This window comes from Macaca thibetana, chromosome 5, assembly GCF_024542745.1.
Source record: "Macaca thibetana thibetana isolate TM-01 chromosome 5, ASM2454274v1, whole genome shotgun sequence".
In the NCBI taxonomy this organism is placed as follows: Eukaryota; Metazoa; Chordata; class Mammalia; order Primates; family Cercopithecidae; genus Macaca; species Macaca thibetana.
The window spans coordinates 159,446,206-159,470,454 of record NC_065582.1 but is presented as its reverse complement, the minus strand read 5'-3'; the positions used below and the strand labels follow the sequence as shown (position 1 = coordinate 159,470,454).

At 36.4% G+C, this 24,249-nt stretch overlaps 1 long non-coding RNA gene across 1 annotated transcript in view; it reads left to right on the top strand.

Annotated features, from left to right (window-relative positions):
- Positions 1-967: 967 nt before the first annotated feature.
- The window catches only part of LOC126954357 (uncharacterized), a 60,046-nt gene continuing 36,764 nt past the window's right edge, over positions 968-24,249 (top strand). Inside the window, exon 1 of the long non-coding RNA XR_007725602.1 lies at positions 968-1,015. This is a non-coding gene — a long non-coding RNA (uncharacterized LOC126954357). The remainder of the gene's footprint in view (positions 1,016-24,249) is intronic.

Sequence of the window (24,249 nt, the reverse complement as noted above, 5' to 3'; positions counted from 1 at the left end):
AGGTTGTGGTTACCACTACTCAGGAATAAAGGCTTGAGTCATACCACCTGTAAGCCATCAAGACCTGCAGAGGTGACAGCTGAGGGTGAGAAATATTTAGAACGGCAGTGCAGAAGGGAGACAGTGAATACCAGTTGAGCTTCTGAGACCAACTGAAACTCGCTTGTATATCCACTACCCTGGCTAAGAAAAAGACTATTACCAGCACCCAAAAGCCTGTGTTATGGCCCCTCTAATCACTATTCCTCACTCCCCTTCTGCTTCTGAAAGTTAAACCTATATTTTGAGTTCTAACAACATAGATCAGCTCTTCTTCACTTTTAGATTCTTATGTAAATAGAATCATACAATGTGTGCTTTGGGGTCTGGCTTCTTATACTCAGTTTTATGTTTATGTATTTTTTTACATGGTAGCATTTGGTACCAGTTTGTTTATTTGCTATGCACTATTCATTTTATATACTACCAAAATATATTTTCAGATTACAGTGATGGACATTTGGATTTTTTCCAGTTTGAGACTGCTATAAATATTGCTGTCACAAATATTCTTGGGAATAGTTTTTGGTTGAAATGTGTACATCATGTACAATTTCTGTTGAGTGTGTACCTGGAAGTTAAATTGCCAGTTCATAGAATAAACATATGGTCAACTTCAGTAGATAATTCCAAATGGTTTTCCAAAGCAATTTTATCAATTGACACCTCACCAGCAATAAATCAATATTCTAGTTGATTTTCTTTCTTACCAACACTTATTTGAATACTAATAATAGAAAAACTAATGAGGCTGTTTCCACATGTAAGGAGCTTAAAATTGCCACTTTATCCTAAAAACAAGTAAAAAGCTGAACAAACTGAAAAATCAACCACTCTTTATTGAGTCACAGGGGAAACGAGGTCATAGGGCTAGCTGCTACCCCCAAATTAAGGAGACAGATAGGCAATACACAGAATCAAAACTTATGGAAGAAGAAACTCGTGAACCGAAACCTCCACAGGAACCAGTGTCAGGGTAGGAAAACCTGGACTGTAATTAACAAACTGTAAGAGGATCAGTAAAAACAATTCTGAGAATTAAACACTTTAGAGGAACTCAGTCATGGAGGTAGCTTCAATCTTCTGTGAGTTTTACCCAGGAGCTTGATCAGGTTCTCATAGTATATATTGGAGAAAAATGCCTTGTGTTTCCAGCAGTGAAAAGAGGAGTCAGGTGGTGGCCTCTGCATAGCTGCCTTGGGCATCTGCCTGCCAGGACCTCCGTCTGCTTTCCTAACACAAAGCCCCTTCAGGGAGGGTTTCTCCTCGTTGGGTACTGATTCAGGCACCTACATGGGCTCTTCCTCTTCTGAAGCATTGTGTGAGGTTTTGGATTTTTGGGGGTAAATGTAGATAACTCATTTTTCTTTTTCTTTTTTTCCGAGACGGAGTCTCACTCTGTTACCCAGGCTGGAGTGTAATGGTGCAGTCTCGGCTCACTGCAACCTCTGCTTCCTGGGTTTAAACAATTCTCCTGCCTCAGTCTCCCAAGTAGCTGGGATTAGGTGCACACCACCATGCCCAACTAATGTTTGTATTTTTAGTAGAGACAGGGTTTCACCATGTTGGCCAGGCTGGTCTCGAACTCCTGAACCCAAGTGATCCACCCACAAAGTGATCCACCTCCCAAAGTGTTGGGATTACAGGTGTGAGCCACTGCGCCCGGCCTCATTTTTCCTAAATGTCTAAATATGTTAAAACATGTATGTGTTATGTTCATAATAAAATAATCAAATAAGTGTTAACAAAAAATGAGAATTGTATAATTAGAGCAATAATCCAATTAACACGACAGTACAGCAGCTTTAACAAGAAATTAATTAGACATGCAAAATTTGTAAATGATATTATCTGGAGAATTATATTGACTTTGCTAAAGGATGACCATTTTTAACATTGCCAATGACATCTTTAGATGGAAGATTTAAAATAAATCTATGTCTATCTTAAAAAAGACGAATTTTAACCCCTTTGAAGTAAATTAATAAATGTACATATGTGGAAAAAGTAACTCCCATAAAGGCATCCTTCTTTTACACAACAATGATTTTTTAATAAATATATTTAATGAATCTGACAATTGCATTGAAATTTCAAATATGATCCCTCCTGACCATCTCAGAAATCAGTTCACCTTCATTTGTAAACCAAGGTTAGACAAAATGTTTTGCTACTATGCTTTTATCTTTACTGTAGAAATTGTATCAAGGTAGTTGAAGAGTATATCGGGATAACAAAAAGGTGCTAGAGTTATTTTAGAGACTACAAGGCAGTTATTCATCTTTATTGATAATCTGCTTTTATGTAATCATTTTTTTAGAAAAGAAATTTGTCTTTTTAAACTGACACTATTATATAGCTGATAGAAATAGGAGATTGGTATTGGCTAACGTGAAAATATCATCTTGTAGAGAAAATAAGGAGCAAGCTAAGATTGAAGCTACATTAAGGTTCTTGAGATTAGGCAAGATTCAGGAAATAATCAGGAGTCCCTGGTCACATAGCTGACTCTAAATTTGACAGGATTAATCATTGATAAGTTCTGCATGATAGCCAATAAGAGATTATGCTAGGGACAGCAGTTGCCAGAGGACGAAAATGAGTGCTAAATCAATAAAAATAGAGTACGGTACTACATGGTGAAGACGGAAGAGGTTTTATAACAAGCTTTTTAAAAATAGAATATTATGTAGTAAAAAAATTAAAACAGCTATCATAAATCAGGTCTTCCATAGAAATTGAGATTTTTTTTCAAAAGTTATCTTTTATGTCTAAAACTGCTTTGCATGGAAATTGTGTTAGTAAAAAGACCGAAAAGTGAGCTGTCTAAAGGGGAAGTTAAAGTTGGTGACAATTGTGTAGGAAATGACATTTAACTTTGTCTAGGACAGCCATGAAATGACCACAGGTGCAACCTCGACTTGGAAAAAATAATTTGACAATAATAAATCTCAGAATTTTAAAGTTTAATTAGAGAATAAAAGTTTAAGGTTGTTATCAGGACACTTAGAATGATGTACTTGCAGTATGTCAATACAATCTGTAACATACAATATTAAGGTTTTTACATTATTGATTAATGAAACAGTACTCTGGAGGACTCTTGCAGTTGAATATTAATATTATTTATAAAAATGTATTTGATATAAAATATTTGGTATGGTAGATAAATAGCATACCCTGACATATGATTTGTACATTCAAATAGAAATGTAAATTATCTTCATCTAATCACTGCAAATTTGCTCTGTATTGTTTTATTACTCTTACGACTTTAGGCTTTCCCTGATTCTACCATGATTATAGCAGGGTACCAATTTAAACTTTTTAAGATATTCAAACATTTTATGACAGCTTTCTCCCAAAATGGGCAAACTTAAAATGAAGAAGACAATATTTTCTAGATTATTTAGATGAAGCCATTGTCATTATAACTGAAATCAGGAATGGAAAATACAATTTACTTTTCAAACTTTAGCACTGCACTTACTGGTCATAGAGACAGGAATGAGAATGTTCTTACATAATTCTTACTGATGATTAGTTGGAAACATATAAGATTTCTACAGTTATTTTTTCTCTCCTATAACCCTTTGAGTTATTCTATAAACTATAAAGAATAATCCATCCTACCTGACATTTTGTGTTTCTCCTTAAAAATTTGCATCAAAATCTGTTTTATTCTTACAACTTTTCCTGTATTGTTGTAAGATACTATCATCACAGACTAAACCTACCTGGGAAGATGAAAGATTTCATCTTCCAAATAGGTCACATCCATAAGCACTGGAGATTCTTTATGCTTACGTTGCTTAAGATAGCAAGACAAAATATCCTGGATTTGAATACTTGTGCTGATGATGTTATATTTATAAATTTTGTTGAATTACTTGACTTCACTGAGAATAATTTTCACATTTGAAGTATGGTGCTAATAATATGTACCTTGAAGATTTGTTGTCAGGATTATAACATAGTAAGCTACTGCCATGATCTAAATGTTTGTGTCCTCCCAAAATCCGTATGTTGAGAATCTAATGGTAATGTGATGATATTAGATGATTACATTCCAATGACCTCATGAATGGGTTTAGTGCCTTTAAAAAGGGGCCTCAGAGAGCTGCCTCGCCCCTTCCATCATGTGAGAACACAATGAGAAGGTGCTATCTATGAGCCACAAAATGGGCCTCATCAGATGTTGAATCTGCCAGTGCCTTGATTGCTGAGGTCCTAGCCTTCAGAACTGTGAGAAATTAATTTCTGTTGTTTATAAGCTAGCCAGTGTAAGGTATTTTGTTATAGAGGCCAAAAGTGACTAAGACAGGTGCTTAAAAAATCCTTGGTGAATCAATGCATCTTTGAAACTTGTATGTAAAATCTTTGGCATACAGTAGACTCTAGAAAAAGGCTATTTGCAATGATGATTCTTTCCTGCTGTGAAAAATTTATAAGCATTTAGAAAAAAATATTGACCTGTTACCCCAATATAAATAATATTTTGGAGGAGAACAAGCGTTGGGATAATTTCGTTTAGTTTTCTGTGATTTAAGATATCTTACCTTAAGAACTGTGTTCTTCCAAAGAGTCAAACCCATGATACAAAACCACAAACACTGCTGAGGAATCAAAGGGTTTCCACAGTTTGTTTTCCCATTTTCTGATTGCTTAAGTGATATCAAGAGACCTTCCTCCCAAAACCTATTTTGTAAAAAGAGCATGAAATATCAGAGAGAGTCCATGTAAAAACATGCATTAGCTATCTATAAAGGCAGTCCTTTTCTGAGTCTAGGGATCAAACTGTTTTTTATATTGTTTTCTATGAGCTAAATATCGTAGTGTCTTTTGTGGCTTTTTTTTTTTTTCCTATGGGCTAAGTGCTCTGATGTTCAAGGAGTAATATGCTGGCCCTAGCACCGTAGAGCTCTGTGTATAATTGAATTCTCACTTTAATTTCTTGTTCTCCATTTTCCATGTGTTTGCAGGTAGCTGTGCTTCCAAGGCTCCATTCAGGTTGTTCAATAACTGAAAGAGTCCTTGAGGAATCAAATATTTTTATACCAATTTATACTGAGGCTAAAGTTTAAAATGAAATACCAAAACATGAGCTATAGCTTTATTCAGAAATTCACTTGTTCTCAGAGCCTTTAAATTGGCTATAGGCAAGGTCACTAAAGCTGCATGAACTTGTTCTTGTTACTTCTCAGCCTCCCAAGCCTCACAGTAACCTTGAGGAAAAGTTTAGTGTCTCCAAACCAAGCATTTGATTAGAATTATTCCTAAATGCAAGGATATAATTATTTTACCTCCATTTAAATTTAAAATTCATTTTAAAACTTAAAAAACTAAAACTATATATTTATTGTCATGTTATCATCTAACATTGGTCCCTGAGTTATTTCACTAATTGCTTTAAAACCAAGGTTCAGAGTACTGAAATTGTGTGTATACCTTTATTAATCTAGTTTTGAGTTTGCCTTTTTTCCTTCCATAGGGTAACCTCAAACCTTGATTAGTTATTTAAAAATCAATATCTTATAAAGAGAAAATTGCTTTTATATTTTACTCTACAGTGTTTTGCTACACGTAGCATTACTGGTTTAAACGAAGAAATGTTAACGGTTTAAATCAAAAGCAAACCTTATACATGGCTATATACGGCAGATTCAGCAGGCATAGGCTACTGTGCGGCGAAGGAAAACACATTACTGAAATAGTTCATCATCTACTGATTCTCCAAAATTCATTTCAAATCAGGATTAATTCTGCCAAGTCTGCTTGTTGTGTTCTCCACGTGTCTTTGCATCTGTTTATTTTTTATGACACATGCTTTTAAAGGGTCGGTATTCAAAAACTTTAAACTTTCCAATCAGAAACTACTGATTCCATGATTTTATTAGAGGCTGAAAAATGTCCTTCGGATGTCCTTTGTAGGAAGAATGTGGAACCATTTCATAGTCGTTGTGCCCTTGTATACAACATCCTCATGGATTAGCAAAATGCTAAATCTCTGGAAGGGCCCATTTATTCTTAAAAATACCAACAGATTGGACATTGGAATGGTATTGAAGCATATCATTCCAAGACATTCAGGAAAACATGCAGAATATAATAGAATTAGGTTAATGGATGTAAATACATCTGTTAAAAGAAAGTAACTTTTAGCCCAGGTGTGGTGGCTCATCCCTGTAATCTCAGCACTTTGGGAGGCCAAGGTGGGAGGATCGCTCGAAGCCAGGAGTTTGAGAACAGTCTGGGCTACATAGTGAGACCCTCATCTCTACAAAAACAAATTTAAAAATTAGCCAAGCATGGTAATGCGTGCCTGTGGTCCCAGCTACTTAGGAGGCTGAAATGGGAGGTTAGGGAAGAGTGCTCGAGCCTAGGAATTTGAGGCTACAGTCAGCTATGATCAAGCCATTACACGCCAGTCTGGGTGACAAAGTGAGACTCTATTTAAATAAAAAAAAATTTAAAAAGTGACCAGAAATATCTTGTTTTCCTGAAACTGAACATATTTTAATGTTTTAAGATAAATGTAATTCTTTCCAAATTAAAGCATGAAAGAACTGCTTGTTGTTCTTTCTGTGAAGCAATTTATAATTATTCTGCTAAATGGTGTAATTTTGTAATTACAGGTAAGTAGTGCTGTTTTTTCTTTTTCTTAATGTAGAATATGGTTCCAAGAACTATATTTTATTTTTTTTTTTTGAGACAGAGTCTCTGTCTGTCCCCCAGGCTCGAGTGCCGTGGTGCAATCTTGGCTCACTGCAACCTCCACTTTCTGGATTCAAGCGATTCTCATGTCTCAGCCTTCCAAGTAACTGGGATTACAGGCGTGTACCACTACGCCTGGCTAATTTTTTATATTTTTAGTAGAGACATGGTTTCGCCACATTGGCCAGGTTGCTCTCAAGCTCCTGGCCTCAAATGATCCTCCTCCCTTGGCCTCCCAAATTGTTGGGACTACAGGCATGAGCCACCAGAATTACAGGCATGAGCCACCATGCCCAGCCCAAGCACTATTAAGAAGAGCTTTGCGGGGCCAGGCGCCATGGTTCACGCCTGTAATCTCAGCACTTTGGGAGGCCTAGGTGGGTAGATCACGAGGTCAAGAGATCGAGACCATCCTGGCCAACATGGTGAAACCCCGTCTCTACTAAAAATGCAAAAGTTAGCTGGGTGTGGTGGCCCACACCTGTAGTCCCAGCTACTCAGGAGGCCGAGGCAGGAGAATCACTTGAACCTGGGAGGTGGAGGTTGCAGTGAGCTGAGATTGTGCCACGGCACTCCAGCCTGGCGACAGAGCGAGACTCCGTCTCAAAAAAAAAAAAAAAAAAAAAAAAGAGAAAATAAAACCGGGGGGGCTTTCGGTTTAGAGTTAGACTTAGTTAGACTTAGGTTTATAACAGCTTTAACACTTAACCGGCTGTATGAGCTTGAGCAGAAAATAAACTTTTTTCATTCTGTTATTGCAAGAGTTTACAGAAGACAAATTCATGTTGGGAACCTGACACAGAGTAGAAATGCAATGGATATTAATTGTCCCCTTTTCTCTCCTCTATTTTCTCTCCTCTATTAAAAAATGCATGTGACTTGCTCTTTCGGGGTGGATAGGGAACAGCTGAGATATAACTGGAGCAAACTAGATAGTTGACAGGTGTCACTACTCTGGACAGAAGGTACTGGCCCACTGGAAAGGGCTTAAACTAAGCGGAAAATGTCTGCAGTAGAACACCAAAAAAATTACAGTCGTTCAAAAAGTAGTAATGTTTAAAAACTTAGTGAATTTCAAGATAATATCAACAGGGGATTTAAATATAGTAAAGCCGAGAGCTAAGAACAGCTGAGGGAGAGGGAATGAAATGGATGTTAACACAGTCAGGATATAAGGAAAGATCTATGTTGATTTTTAATATTTAAAGGATTTTTTTCTCTCTCTCTATTTACTACTTAATAGGATGTAATTTATTTATGACTGAAAAGGTGAATGTGTTTTAATGCTTTGGGAGTCTAATATTTGGCTGCTTGTTTTAAAATAAGTTTATATGATGGTTATCTTGGGTATCTGGAATTTTTATGAGTTTTCTATGCTCTTGCAAAAGGAAGCAGTACATGAATTAAAAATAAAGGCATGGTACAAATAAAAATTAAAAAGAAATATGATCAAAAAGTAAAAACTAATTTTCTAACAGTAATGGTGATAATGTTATACTTTTCTATAATAATAATTCCATAATAGAATATTATGATTATCACACTTCACAGGAGAGAAGGGATTAAGGATGTTGAAAACATGAGTAAGCAGCTGTGTGTAAAATGTGCAGAAGTTTGTCTCATAGGATGTTGCAGAAATAGGAACAACTATGAGCGACATTTGTAATATAATAGAGAACAAATGAACCTGGAAACTCTAGACCATTTTTCAAATGCTAACTAAGTAGGAAAAGGACTTGAATAAGCATCTCTTCAAGGAGACATATACATGGTCAACATGTATATGAAATGATGTTCAACATAGCTAATCATTGGGAGAGGCAAGTCAAAACCACAATGACATACTGGTTCATACCTATTCAAATGGCCATTATCAAAAAACAAAAAAAGGTAACAAGTGTTGATGAAAGTGTGGAAAAATTAGAAAGCTTGTAGACTCCTGGTGGGAATGTAAAATGAGGCAACTGCTGTAGAAAGCAGTATGGAGGTTCCTTACAACATTAAAAATATAATTTCCATATAATCTAGCAATCCCACTTTGGGGTATTTATCCAAAGGAATTGAAATCAGAATCTTGAAGAGATACTTACACTCTGATATTCATTGTAGAATTATTCACAATAGTCAAAATCTGAAAACAACTTAAATGTCCATTGATGGATGAATGGGAAAAAAGTGTGTAGGCCGGGCGCGGTGGCTCAAGCCTGTAATCCCAGCACTTTGGGAGGCCGAGACGGGTGGATCACGAGGTCAGGAGATCGAGACCATCCTGGCTAACACGGTGAAACCCCGTCTCTACTAAAAAATACAAAAAAATTAGCCGGGCGAGGTGGCGGGCACCTGTAGTCCCAGCTACTCGGGAGGCTGAGGCAGGAGAATGGCGTGAACCCGGGAGGCGGAGCTTGCAGTGACCCGAGATCGTGCCACTGCACTCCAGCCTGGGCGACAGAGCGAGACTCTGTCTCAAAAAAAAAAAAAGAAAAAGAAAAAGAAAAAAGTGTGTGGAGTATACATACAGTGAAATATTCTTCAGTCTTAAAAAGGAGGACCCTGCTATATGAGAGAACATGAATGAACTTTGAGGATACTATGCTAAGGTAAATAAGCCAATCAAAGAAGAACAAACACTGCATGATTCTACTTATATGAGATATCTAAAATAGTCAAATTTTTAGAAGCTGAGAGTGGAAAGGTGATGGTTGTGGCCTGGCAGGGAAGGAAAATGGGAAGTTGCTGTTCAAAGGATATAAAGTTACAGTTATGCAAGATGAAAAAGTTCTAGGTAACTTCTGTACAGCTTGTTTCCATAGTAAACAATACTCTATTATGCACTTCAAAATTTAAGAGGGTACATCTCATGTCAAGTGTTCTTGCCACAATTAAAAACACTTTATGGCCAGGCACAGTGGCTCATGCCTGTAATCTTAGCATTTTAGGAGGCTAAGGTGGGCAGATTGCTTGAGCTCCGGAGTTTGAAATCAGCCTGGGCAACAGGGTGAAACACTGTCTCAACTAAAATACCTTGCTCCAGTAGTCCCAGCTACTCGGGAGGCTGAGGTAGGAGAATTGCTTGAACCCGGGAGGCAGAGGTTGCAGTGAGTGACCTGATATCATGCCACTGAACTCCAGCCTGGGCTATAGAGCAACACTCTGTCTCTACAAAAAAAAAAAAAAAAAAAACCACACACAAAATAAAACAAAAAAAACACCCCACTATATGTATATATACACACACACACACACACATAAACATTGTGTGTGTGTATATATATATACACACACACACACATATACATATACTATATATATTTGAATTGGTCTGAACCAGTTTAAATGTTTCAGGAATTTTATTACTGTTTCTACATTAATTTGTAGAAATTATAATGCATTTATATATTTGCTTAAGCTTTAAAAAATATAGCAATAATATGTGTTCAATGTAGAAAATTTGGAAACTATGTAAGAGCATATATAAAGAAGAAAAGAAAAATCACTGATAATTCTGCATTAAAGATATAGCCATTTAGGTGCTTTCAATCTTGATTTGTATTTGGATATGCATGAACAAAAGTGGAATCATATTGTGTACATTTAATATTATAATCTTCTTCTCATTATTATTATATCATGAGCAATTCCCACGTTATTAAATGTCATTGGAAAGCAATTTTAGTGGTTGTATAATAATTTGCTGTATATGCCAACCACAATGTACTAGACAATTTCCCGTTTATTGGATATTTGATTATTTTCTCTTCCCCCACCCATTATAAATATCTGTAATGGCAGTCCTTAAGCAAATTTGTTTCTGCTCATTAAAAATTCCCAAAAGTAAAACTGTTGAGTCAAAAGGTATAAGAAATGTAAAGACTCTTTATAAAAATTCTAAAATTGCTTTCCAAATAATTGTCTTGACTCTAGTATTTACTCTCATTACTTTTAATGACAAAAACCGCAACTGCTTTTGCACCAACCTAGCACATACTTTTGTAATTTCTCAGCTCTTAGAGTTTCTCCAACTATGAGAAACAGCACAAAAACACATATTTTATTCGATGACTTCCATAGTCAATGGTGTCACTGGTATCAGACTTCATTCTGATCTTAAACAACGATAAAACTGGACATTATAACTGTTTGCACATATCGAACAACCAGAGATATGGGACTGTGATCTCGGAGAGAAGAAAAACACATGAATTCCACCCCCGGATTGTTCTGGGTGCGCTGTCTGGATGTGTGTGCGGAGTGGTGAAGCTGAAGCAAAAGGCAGGAGGATAGTTGTGTCGAGAAAGCGGAATTCTAAGTTTGGACTGCTTTACTATCTGGAATTTGCTGGGCATAGTTCTAGAGAGGAGGCAGCAGCAAAGATGGCGATGTGAGAAGCCTGAGTTGGGGTTCCCCACATGATCCTTAGTCCTTGGCTAACAGCTGGACTACACATGCATGGGGCAAAACATAGGAGGCCCCGTGAAGAGACACTACTGCAGGCCTGGGAGATAGATGGGAATGTCAGAGGTCATGCAGTGCTAGCAGAAGGTGGAATTGTGGCCCAGCAAAAGTGTGAGAAATAACTAAAAATTTTAGGTGTTTGCTGAGAACCACAATTATAGAAATTGACTTTTGGTATAGAGTCCTATACTTTTATTTTATTTATTCATTCAATTTTGAAACAGAATTTTGCTCTTGTTGCCCAGACTGGAGTGCAGTGGTGCGATCTCAGCTAACTACAACTTCTCCCTCCTGGGTTCAAGCGATTCTCCTGAATAGCTGGGATTACAGGCACGTGCCACCACACCTGGCTAATTTTTGCATTTTTAGTAGAGATGGGGTTTCATCATGTTGGTCAGGCTGGTCTTGAACTCCTGACCTCAGGTGATATGGCTGCCTCGGCCTCCCAAAGTGCTGGGATTACCGGCGTGAGGCACTGTGCCCGGCGATTTTATTTTTTGTTTATTTTTCTTTTAGAGATGACATCGTGCTCTGTCACCTAGGCTGGAGTTCAGTGGTGTCGTCACAGCTCACTGCAGCCTTAAACTCCTGGGTTCAAGTGATCCACCCATCTCAGCCTCCTAAGTAACTAGCACTACAAGTGCGTGCCACCATGCCCAGATAAGTTTTAATATATATTTTTAGAGATGGGGTCTTCTATATAATAAAATGCCCATGCTGGTCACAAACTGCTGGCCTCAAGCCATCTTCCTATATCAGCCTCCTAAGTAGCTGGGATTACAGGGATGAGCTACCCCATCTGGCTAGAGGCCTGTGATTTTAACACACATGAATATATATGATCCACCACCACAACTGGAATACAGAAAACTATATAATAATTTATAATATTATGTACTCATGATTATATAATACTGAAACAGATAAAACACTTGTGAAGATATAATCCATCACCACCATTGGAATACAGAAAATTATATAGTAATTTATATTATTATATATTCATGATTATATAATAATAAAACAGAAAAAATCAAACAAAAATAGCGTGAATATATTCCAATACTTAAAGGAAAAAATGTGCATAATAAATAAGAAATATGCATTCTCAGTGGTGAAATAAAAAATTTGAAAAAACATTAAATGAGGATTTTTAGTATAATATTGAAGATTAAAAATAGTGAATGGGCTTGATAGCAGAGTTAATACTGCAAGAGAAAGGTTGGCATTCTTGAAGTTAAATTAATATTAATTATCCAAATGGAAAAAGTGGGAGAAATATTTAAAAAGTATGCCACGCCTCAGCTTCCTGTGAAACCACATCAGGCAACGTAACATACGTATATTAGAGTCCTAGGAAAGGGAGAGAGGGAGAGAGACCAAGAGAGCATGACGAAAAGTGTTTAAAGAAAAAATGGCCAAAAATTTCCTAAATTTGGTAAAAACTGTCAAATTATAGTTTCAAAAAAAATCAGTGAAGGCTAAACAGGATAAATAAAAATAAAACCAACATAGGGTGAAACTGCTGAAAACCAATGATAAAGAAAATATTTTGTTATCAGCTCCTGCAAAAAGAAGAACACAAGAATTACAAATTTTGTCTCATCAGAAGTGGTGGAAGTCGGAAGTCATTGGCATTATATATCTGATGTGCTAAAAGAAAAAAATATTCTAAATTGAAAGTGAAATAAACATTTTATATACACAAAAGCTGAGATTTTTTTGCCAGTCAATCTGAGTTACAAGAATTAATCAACCAAGTTTTTATGCTAAAATATCAGATGGAAACATGACAGAATAAAAAGAAATAAAGAACACTATAAATAGTCAATATGTATGTAAGCTAATGACAATAATTTTTCTCTTAGTTTCTTTAAAAGACAAATAATTGCTTAATACAAGATTAATGGTTGTGAGGACTTTATAGCATGAACAGCAGTAAAATGTAGCATAAGATAAACAATAGCAAAAGGAAACAGACATTAAAGATTATACCATTTTTGCATTTATACATTTTTCATGAACTGGTACATTAAGTAGATTGTCATAGTTAAGAATGTATATTACAATATAAAAGCAACCAATAAAATTATACAAAGAATAATAGCTAAACAACAATCAATAAAATTAAAAAAGAATACTAAAATAAAGGTAGGAAAGGAAAAGCAGAGAAACAAAAATAGATGAAATAAATAGGGAAATACTAGCTAGATGGTGCATTTAAACTCACTGTATTGACCGTGTGAGACAAAGTAACACACAAGATGGATGTTTGCTTATTTCTGCTCACCAGCATGCTTTCACCAAGCCCCTGACTCCAGAAGGATGCTTTGAAGACAGCACAGGATAGAGCACATCTCCCTTGCCTAAGGCACCGTATTTCTTAAATGACCCTAGTCCTTACCTTTACCAAAGATAAAACAACATCTGATGGGGTTAGTGATTATGTTTCTGTAATCTACAATAAATGTATTTTTTTTCTTTTTTTTTTTTTCTGAAACAGGATCTTACTCTGTCACCCAGGCTGGAGTGCAGTGGCATATCCTCGGCTCACTGCAGCCTCCGTCTCCCCGGTTCAAGCGATTCTCCTGCCTCAGCCTCCCTAATCACCAGGATTACAGGTGCCCGCCACTGCACTCAGATAATTTTTGTACTTTTAGTAGAGAAGGGGTTTCATCATGTTGGCTGGGCTGGTCTTGAACTCCTGACCTCAGGTGATCTGCCCACCTCAGCCTCTCAAATTGCTGGGATTACAGGCTTGAGCCACTGTGGCCGGCCTAAAATGTACTCTTCCACACAAACCTTGATGTGATTCTGCTTCAATACAGCAATAAAGTTTGGTGTGATTTTGCACATGCTGAACTTCCACAACCCATATATAAACTATGAGCTAAAGCACTATACTACAGCAGTCTGATAGTAACTCTCTAAGGGGCTGCTCTCTGGCCCTAGGCCTCAGTCTGCAATCTTTAGGAAGACTTCTGAACAAAATTAACTTTAATTATTTAAAAGCTTGATTTTTTCTTTAGTTGACAATAGTCATATTAATGTAATACTAAATAAAGCATAGGAAATTTTAGACTGCATATAAGGCACCTTCTTTTGTGTTTAAGAAAGATGTGCTTTATATATAAATACAGAAATAGTATAAAGCATTTGCAAAAAAATAAGGTATGTTCTATAAACAGTAACCAAAAAAATGTTTAACATCAAAGTGTACTTCAAGACAAGAAACATTACCCAGAGACAAGGGTATTTAATAATGAAACAAGTGGCAATTCATCAGCCATACATGACACTCCTAAATGCATGTGCCTGTAGTAACAGAGCTTTCAAATCCATGTAGCAATGACTGATAGAACTAAAAGAAGAACTATGAGAATCCATAATCATTGGTGAATATTCTTAGATACCTCTCTCAGTAATTTATGTAAAAGTAGAATAAAAAATAGAGAAGATAATATGAATTATATCAACCAACTTTACCCAACTGATATTTCTTGGATCTTATACCTCGAATCTATAAAATACATATTTTTCAAATATACATGGGATGTTCACCAAGACAAGTATACCCTCAGCCTTAAAATTACTTTCTTATAGTAAGTCTTAGTATAAGTAAATTTAAAATATTTAAATCTTACAGAGTAAGTGAGAGTTAAGTTAAATAAGGGGAATAAATTAGAAATAAATAGCAATGAGATATCTAAAAAATCACCAAGTATTTATAAATTAAACAGCACACATATAAACACTAGTGAATCAAGGAAAAATCAGGATAAGAAACAGAAAATACTTGGAATGGAAAGTAATGAGAACACAACATATTAAAACTTGGGTTGCAGCTATAACATGGCATGGAGATGGATACAGAGATTTAAATTTTCCATTAGAAAATAATATGGGTTTAAAACTAAGAATCTAAGTTCGACTTAATGGACTAGGGAAAAAAAGAGCACAGTAAGCCCAAAGTAAGTTGAAGGAAGGAAATAATATAACTAGGAGCAGAAATCTATAATACAAAAATACACAGATCAATAGAGAAAATTAACATGGCTAAGAGAAGATTCTTTGAAAAAGTTAATGCAATTAATAAATACCTAGCAAAACTGAACACGAAACAGGGAGAGGAAACAAATTATCAATTAAAAAATAAAATATTGACTCTCATTTCATAATCTACAGATATAAAAATGAAACTACATTTTGATCAAAATAATTAAAATAGAGTTCCAGAGAACAGCAAAGAAGCAGCAGAAATCCAGTAGAATACAGAGACCAAGGATGGTCACACAGAGAAGAGAGGGAAACACCTTGCCTGTACCTCTCCATCCGCCTAGTCAGTGCAAAACCAGGAGGGAATTATTTCTGCAGGGAAAAGGCCATATAGGCACAGTGTCCCACCTACCTGGACTGAACAAGCCCCACGCAATCCGAGCTGTCATCATTGTTGCATTGCTCTCCAGCCCCTGGGGCTGAAGGCACAGTGTCATCTTGCCATTCCTGGCTCCTTGCTGCCTCTGCACCTGGCCTTAAAGAGTCTGGGCTGTTGCTGTGTCCCACCCATCCCATTGGACAGAGTCACCACTGCATGATACTTCATTCCTTGAAGCTCCAGCTGCTGCTCTACCTTGTTGGTTCCACGTCCAAACTTGCAGCTGTGTCCTTCTCCCTGGGGCCCAAGCTTCTGTTGCACCCCATGATTTCCAGAGCCATGTCAGTTTTGCATCTGGCCCCTGGATTCAGAACCACAGATATTTATCAGCCCTCTGGGCCTGAGCTGCTCAGATGTGCCTCAGAGCAGTAGACCCCAGCTTATTGAAAAAACTGCATCCAATTCAATTGAGTCTTGGAAGCTGAACCTGCCCCTCAAGTCCCAGGTGCTACAGTAGTTTTACAAGGCTCTGAGGCAAGAAACTCAGCTCCACAGCTGCTCCAAGCACCTGTGACCTGGTTCCTGGTGCTGCTGCTGTTGTCTGAGGGTGGTGTCAGACCTGACATCGAAAGAGACTCCTTCAGCTGAGTCTCCCACTGAGAGAAAGAGAAGAACAGAAAGATTCCTAAAGCCTTTGTCCTAATAACCTACACAGCCACCATCATGGCCAAATTCCTGCAGCCTAGACCACTGAGGCAGCTGTAGTAATTGCTGACATTTATCACAACTGAAGAAGCTGCATGGTGCTACACCACTGCATGCACATGCATGTGCAGCCAGCCTTCGCCCAATCAGCACCCTTAAACCCATCTGCTGGTGAAAGTCCGACCCTACAAAAGAAGCCACTCTGTAAAGTTTGGAAGAGGTGACTATACCATTAAATTTGTGAACATCAACGCAGAGACCCAAGAAACATAAAATAGCAAGAAACATGACCCCAAAGGAACAAAAATTTACATATTACCTGGAAATGAATTCAATATAATAATTTTAAAGTAACTCAGTGAGAAACAAGAGAATACAAATAGACAATTCGGTGAAATCAGAAAAATAATTAATGACACAAATTAGAAATTTAACAAAGATATAGATATAATAAAGAAGAACTAAAGGGAAATCTAGAAGTTGAAGTATTTAATTAATGAAATAAAACATATGACAGAGAGTTTCAGCAGCAGAAGATCAAGTAGAAGAAAAAATATTCTAAGATAGGTCTTCTGAAATTACTCATTCAGAGGAAAAAAGAAAAAATGATGAAAATAAGTAAAGAATGAAGAAAACTTGTGGAAATTTTGGGATATCACTAAGTGACCAAATATTCATATTCTAGAAATACCAGAAAGAGAAGAGACAGAAAAGGATGGAAAACTTATTTAATAAAATAATTGCTGAAAACTTCCCAAATCTTGAGAGAGATATGGACATCCAGACCCTTGAGGCTCATGGTCCCTGAACGATACAACCCCAAGAGTTCTTCTTCAAGGTACATTGTGACCAAACTGTCAAAAGCCGAGTAAAAATAAAATTTTAGGCCGGGTGCAGTGACTCACGCCTGTAATCCCAGCACTTTGGGAGGCTGAGGTGGGTGGATCACGAGGTCGGGAGATTGAGACCATCCTGGCTAACATGGTGAAACCCCGTCTCTACTAAAAATACAAAAAATTAGCCGGGTGTGGTGGTGGGCACCTGTAGTCCCAGCTACTTGGGAGGCTGAGGCAGGAGAATGGCGTGAACCTGGGAGGCGGGGCTTGCAGTGAACCGAGATCACGCCACTGCACTCCAGCCTGGGAGACAGAGCAAGACTCAGTCTCAAAAAAAAAGTAATAATAATAAAAGAAAAGAAAGAAGGAAGGAAGGAAAGAAAAAGAAAGAAAGAAAGAAAGAAAGAAAGAAAGAAAGAAAGAAAGAAAGAAAGAAAGAAAGAAAGAAAGAAAATGTTAAGTGCAGTGAGAGAAAAGCATCAAGTCACATATAAGGGAATCTCTATTAGACTATCAGTGGATTTCTCATCAAAAACTTTACACCCCAAAGATTCTACAAAAACCTGTTATACTTAATAAATATAGTGAAGTTGCAGAATACAAAATCAACATACAAGCCTCAATAGTATTTCTACATACAAATAATGACATGACTGAAAAAGAAATCAAGAAAAAATTCCATTTATAATGAAATTTAAAAATACTTAGAAATAAATTTAACCAAGGAGGCAAAAAATACATTTGTACATTGAAATCTATGAAACACTGATGAAAGTAATAAATACACAAATAAATGAAAAATATTCTATGCTCACATACTGAAAAATTAATATTGTTAAAATGTCTATACTATTCAAAACAAACAGAAGCAATGCAATGTCTATCAAAGTCTCCAAGGCATTATTTACAGAAATAGAAAGAAACTTCTAAAATTCATACAGAAACATAAAAGACTCCAAATAGCCAAAACAATCTTGAGCAAAATGAACAAAGCTGGAGGTATCACACTTCCTGATTTAAAATTATAACTCAAAGCTATAATAAATTAAAACAGTATGCTATTAGCATAAAAAAGACACATAGACCACTGGAAGACAGTAGAGTCCAGAAATAAACCCAAACATATATAGTCAATTAATTTTTGACAGTGGAACTAAGAGGACCTAATGGTGAAAGACTAGTCTTTTCAGCAAATGGTGGTGGGAAAACTGGTCTTCCACATGCAAAAGAATCAAACGGGACCCTTACCTTAAACTGTACCTAAAACTCAATTCAAAATGAATAAAAAGGTTAATGTAGGATCAGGAACTATAAAACTCTTAGAAAAGAACATAGCAGAAAATCATCTTGACACTGATCTTGGCAAGGATTTGCTGGATATCACACCAAAAGCTCAGTACACCCACAAAAGCAAAAATAAATAAACGGGGCAACATCAGACTAAGATGCTTCCACACAGCAAAGGGAACAGTCAACAAAATAAAATACTAACCTATGAAATGAGAATAACATTCACAAACCACACATAACAGGTTAATACCCGATATATAAACATATGACTATTAACACAAAAATATAAGCATATTAATATAAATATATAATGAAAGAACTCAATAGTAGAAAAACAAATGGTCTATTTTTACAAAGGCCAAAAGACCTGAAAAGGCATATCTCCAAAGAAGAAATAAAAAGGAACAACAGGTATATTAAAAGGTGCTCAACGTCATTAATCATCAGGGAATTGCAGTCAAAATTCCTACGAGAGGGCAACCCATTAGGATGGCTATTAGCAACAATTCAAGAGATAACAAATGACGAAGGTGTAAAGGGAACTCTTGTACACTGTTGGTGGGAATGTAGATTGGTGCAGCTGTTATGGAAAACAGTATGGAGGTTTCTAACAAAATAAAAAGACAGAACTACCATATGACCCAGCAGTCCCTTTTCTGGACATATATATATATGTACACACACAGAAAGGAAATAAAATCACCCTCTCATAAAGACATCTGCATTCCCCAGTTCATTGCAGCATTATTCACACTAGCCAAGATACAGAAAAAATGTCAGAAAAAGTGTCAATGGACAAGTGGATTAAAAAACTGCTATATATACATATAAAGGAATATCATTCAACCCTAAAAAAGGTTACAGTCTTGGCCGAGTGCAGTGGCTCAGGCCCGTAATCCCAGCACTTTGGGAGGCCAAGCTGGGCAAATCATAAGGTCATGTGTTCGAGACCAGCCTGGCCAAAATGGTGAAACCCCATTTCTACTAAAAATACAAAAATTAGCTGGGCGTGGTGGTGCATGCCTGTAATCCCAGCTACTCAGGAGGCTGAGGCAGAAGAATTGCTTGAACCTGGGAGGCGAAGGTTGCAGTGAGCTGAGATCACGCCACTGTACTCCAGCCTGGGTGAAAGAGCAAGACTCAGTCTCAAAAAAAAACAGATTGCAGTCTTGCCACTTGCCGCAATGTGGATAAGTGTGGAGGATATTATGCTAAGTGGAATAAGCTAGACATAAAATTATTGAAATTTTATAATATTGCATGATTTTAATGTTTCTTTATATGTGTGAACTATTTTTCACAGCCATTTTTAAAGTAAATAGGATAAGTGCTGTGATTTTATGTTGCAAATGAGAAAATGTATAAATATCATTCAGAAAATCAAAGAGAGTGAGTAAAGTTCAAATCATCTAATAAATGGCAAGGCAGCTGGTAGAACACGTATGTTGGTATGTTGCAACTTTTTACTTCAGTTTTGTTGTGTTTATAGTATACCTATAACTTGTTGCTTCAGCTCATCAGTTAGGCATATGCTCTCATAAGATATGTTTTCATTGCAGCCTTTCTATGAGAATTTAATAAAACCATAGTTGAATACTGTAGTGTCAAAGAATGAGAAGACAAGAGCTATGCAACAGAAAAAGAAACTGATATATAAAGGTACTGGTGAATTTCCCATGCATGGGAGACAGTTGGAGAGGTATTCATAGAAATTTTAAAGACCTCCTTTAAGAGTACTAGGATAAAAAAGCAAAACAGAACTGTAAAATGCTTTTACTTTTACTTCTTATTTATTTTATTTTATTATTATTTTAATTTTTACTTCTTAGCTGCACTGTTGTGTTTCCAGTAGGGCTTTGCTATGTCTTATTAATCTAAGTGTCTGAGATTAATAAGATGTGTTATCTTAATATGTCTTAATATGACATAAAAAGACATATTGTCATTTCTCTGAAAAAATTTGTTTTGCATTTCTCCAAGCATACTTGTTGCCAGGTGTTTTGGGGGAAGCAAAGGGAAATATTATGCTATAATTAGTAGCCATTTAAAATTCATTTTTTTTTGTCAGAAAATAGTGTTTACTAATAGAACTCAGAGGAAAAATTTTATTTTTGTTCAATGTATCTTTCTGACAAAAGAAATCCCTGTTGTCCCAGAATTCAGATCTCTCAAGCCACAAGTCTAAAACCAGCTTTCCTCCAAACTTTCTACCTAGGTATTATAGTTCTTATTAAAATCAGTGTATGCTGTTATATTCCTGGTGTCTGAAATAGAAGTATTGACGGTGTATGCAAAAATTATATTATTTTATTTTAGTTTATTCTGAATTGAACTTTTGTTTCTAGGCCCTTAGGAAAACTACTGGTTTGTGAACTGATCCCTAATTAGTTTTCTTAGGTCAGTAGTTTCATTTTTTCCCTGTTAAATATGAAAGAATTTAAACAAATGGAAAGATACACCAAGTTTTTAGAAAAGTAGATGGCACCAGAAAGAGGTCAATTATCCCACACTTTTTTCTTTTCTCGGTAAATTGAACATGATTTTAGCAAACTCACCAGCAGGATGTTTTATTTCTTGAGCTATACATGTTAATTATGAAGTCCATATGGGAAAATATGCAAAGAAGTAGCTGGTGGGGGTGGTGTCTAAAGCAGTACAATGAGGTGGGGAATTAGCCCTACCAGATATTCAAATACTTTACAGCGGCTACGTAAGTAGAAGAATATTGTATTTGGATGCGAGTAGACAGAAAGCACAACGGAATTCATTAGAATTTAGAAAGAGAAGGCTGCGTGTGGTGGCTCAGGCCTGTAATCCCAGCACTTTGGGAGGCCGAGGAGGGCGGATCATCAGGTCAGGAGATGGAGACCATCCTGGCTAACACGGTGAAACCTGTCTCTTCTAAAAAAAAATACAAAAAACTAGCCCGGCGAGGTGGCGGGCGCCTGTACTCCTAGCTACTCAGGAGGCTGAGGCAGGAGAATGGCGTGAACCCGGGAGGCGGAGCTTGCAGTGAGCCGAGATCGCGCCACTGAACTCCAGCCTGGGTGACAGAGCAAGACTCCGTCTCAAAAAAAAAAAAAAAAAAAAAAAAAAGAATTTAGAAAGAGATTCAAGTATATTTAAAAATTAGTACTTGATACAAGTAGCATCTAACATTCAGAGAAAGGTAGATATTTATTATTTTATTTAGTAAATGTTGCTGGGAAAACAGGATTACCATTTGAAAAATTAAAGCTAGATTTAGACTTCACATGGTGTGCACTAGAATAAATATCAAATGAATCAAATGTATAAATGTAAAAAACATGAAACCATATAAGTTTTAGAAAATATTGTTGGTCCGTTCATAATTTAGGATTAGGAAAAATCTTCCCAACTATTTTCCAAATTCTGGGGCAATAAAAACAATCAGAAATTCATATATTTAAGCAACAGTGACAACAACCACTACACCTTTTCATGGTTTAAGAAAAAGAACAGCAGTAAAATCAACTGACATAACATAAAATGGAAAAATAATATTAGTGACTTACCATAGGCCAAGAACTAATATTTCAAACATATAAAGAATTCCGAAGTATGAAAAAGAAAAACTCCAACAAAGTGAATGGGATAAGTAGGAAAGAGGAATCAAGGATTTTACATGCAAAAGAAATTCAAATGACTCTTAGCTATACGTAAATTACTCATCCAGATTCATAAAAAGAAAAATGCAAATTAATCTCCATTGAGACATAATATCTCAATTATTAGACTGTCAAAAATTCAAAGTAAATACTCTGTTGGCAAGACTATGTGGAACCAAAAAGGTGGGAATGAAAAAAAATAATATAGCACCTATGGAGAGGAATTTGGGAATATCTGGTTAAATTACTTATCCTTGGCCCAGGAATTCTACTTCAAGGAAACAATCTCAAAGATGCACTCGAAAAAATGTTAAATAACTCCACTAAGTTATACATTAAGACATCTTGCTAGCAAAAAGACTAGAGGTGATCTAAATCTTTATTAAAAGAAAATCATTGAATCACAATCGCCACACAGTGAAATACGCAGTTGCAAAAAGAAAGAGTTACAACTTATTCTTTGATATGGAAATCATTAGACACTGACGTTTTGGTCTGGTGCAATCACTAGGATACATCATTAAATGAAGAAAAGGAAACCAGAGAAAGTATAAACAGTATGGTTGTTTTTTGTTTGTTTTTTAAAAGCAAGCAAGTATGTTTACTTTTGCAGATAGAAACAATTTCAATCACCCAAATTTGGATATCAACACCATTCTGGAAGACCAATATCATGCAATCCCCACCCTTCCCAAAATGCTCCATTGGCCGGAGGGATTGATCTCCACGTTAAATTGTCTTTGGAATCTCGGCCCAGTCATGACATCCCAGGACATCCCCAGAGGCACGAGTCCCGGAGTAATTTGGGGTACATGATCAACCCCACGTGGGTGTAGAGAGTCAGAACATCTAATAGGGGAGCAATGGGGATCATGGTACTGCTGGGACCCAGTCCCAGTCAACAGGAGAATCAGGAAATCTCAAGGAAGACATTTCAAAGTACAGTGCTCCCTGAAAAAATGATATATGTAGTAGGTTATGATATATAATGTAAATGTTATAGTTAAAAACATGAAAGATCATAAAGTCAAATATGCTTGAAATCACTACCAAGCCCCCTTGAAGAACCGCACTAATAGAGACTGCTATACATCTTGTTCATCTTACCTGAACTCTATCACAAGGGCTAGAGAATTCCTTCCTTTCTTAGATGTCAATAACTCCAAACCAATAAACCTGAACTGCAAGGGGTTGTGTCTCTTTCCCTGCTCTGAACTAATTTTTCTGACCAGCCTTTATAAAACAACATTCTCCCCAACCCTGGCCCACTGACAGTCCTTATTCCACCAAACCTCCTTTAGTACTTGTTATCACTTTTCAAATTGTGAAATACAATACACACTGAATCTGGGTAAAATATATGTATAATACGATAAATTATTATAAAGCAAAGACTTATGTAATCACCCCAGAAACTTCTGTTTCATCCTAGCCCTTATTACCATGTAACTTCAGTATTTTCTTTCTTTATATTCAGTTTCTTTCCTCAACTCTTACTGTAAAAAGTCATGAGAACAGCACTTTCTGTTCTAATCATTCCTATATCCCCAACATAGAGAATAGAATTAGGCAGGCACTCAATTTTTCTGTGGAATAAATCAATGAATATATGTTACCATTTTTCCAATGAATGCTATTTTGTTGGGCATAAATATAATACAGGTACATTACAGTAGTTTTTATTTAATTTTGCAGTTTTCACTCAGCTTTCATGAAAAGCATAGCTGTTGAAGTATAGCAGCTAATGTGTGGGGTTCTGTATTAGAGCTCAACCAAAGAGGCAGAACCAGAAGAGCATTTGATAGATTGAGAAAGAGAAGGAGAGAGAGAAAGAAAAGGAGGAAGAAGGAGAAGAGGAGGAGGAGGACGAGAAAATATAGAGAGATTTTATTACAAGGAATGAAAGTTTGTAAGACACGGAAAAGGGAGCCTACGTGGCTGAGCTGAAGCTGTTTTCTGGCCACAGGCATTCAGAAGAGAAGATGCAGAGAAGAGAGAGCAATTATAGTCTCAGCTGCTATTTGAAGTTTTATTTGCCAGGAAAAACACAGTCCTTTTAAAAGGCTTGCCTGATTAGGTCAGGCTCCTCAAGGATGCTCTTCTTAGCTTAAGAAGTCAACTGACTAGGGACTTCAGTTACATCTGCAAGGTCCCCTTACAGCAGCAACTAGATTAGTGCTTGATTGAAGAACTGAAAGGCGGTGTGCAA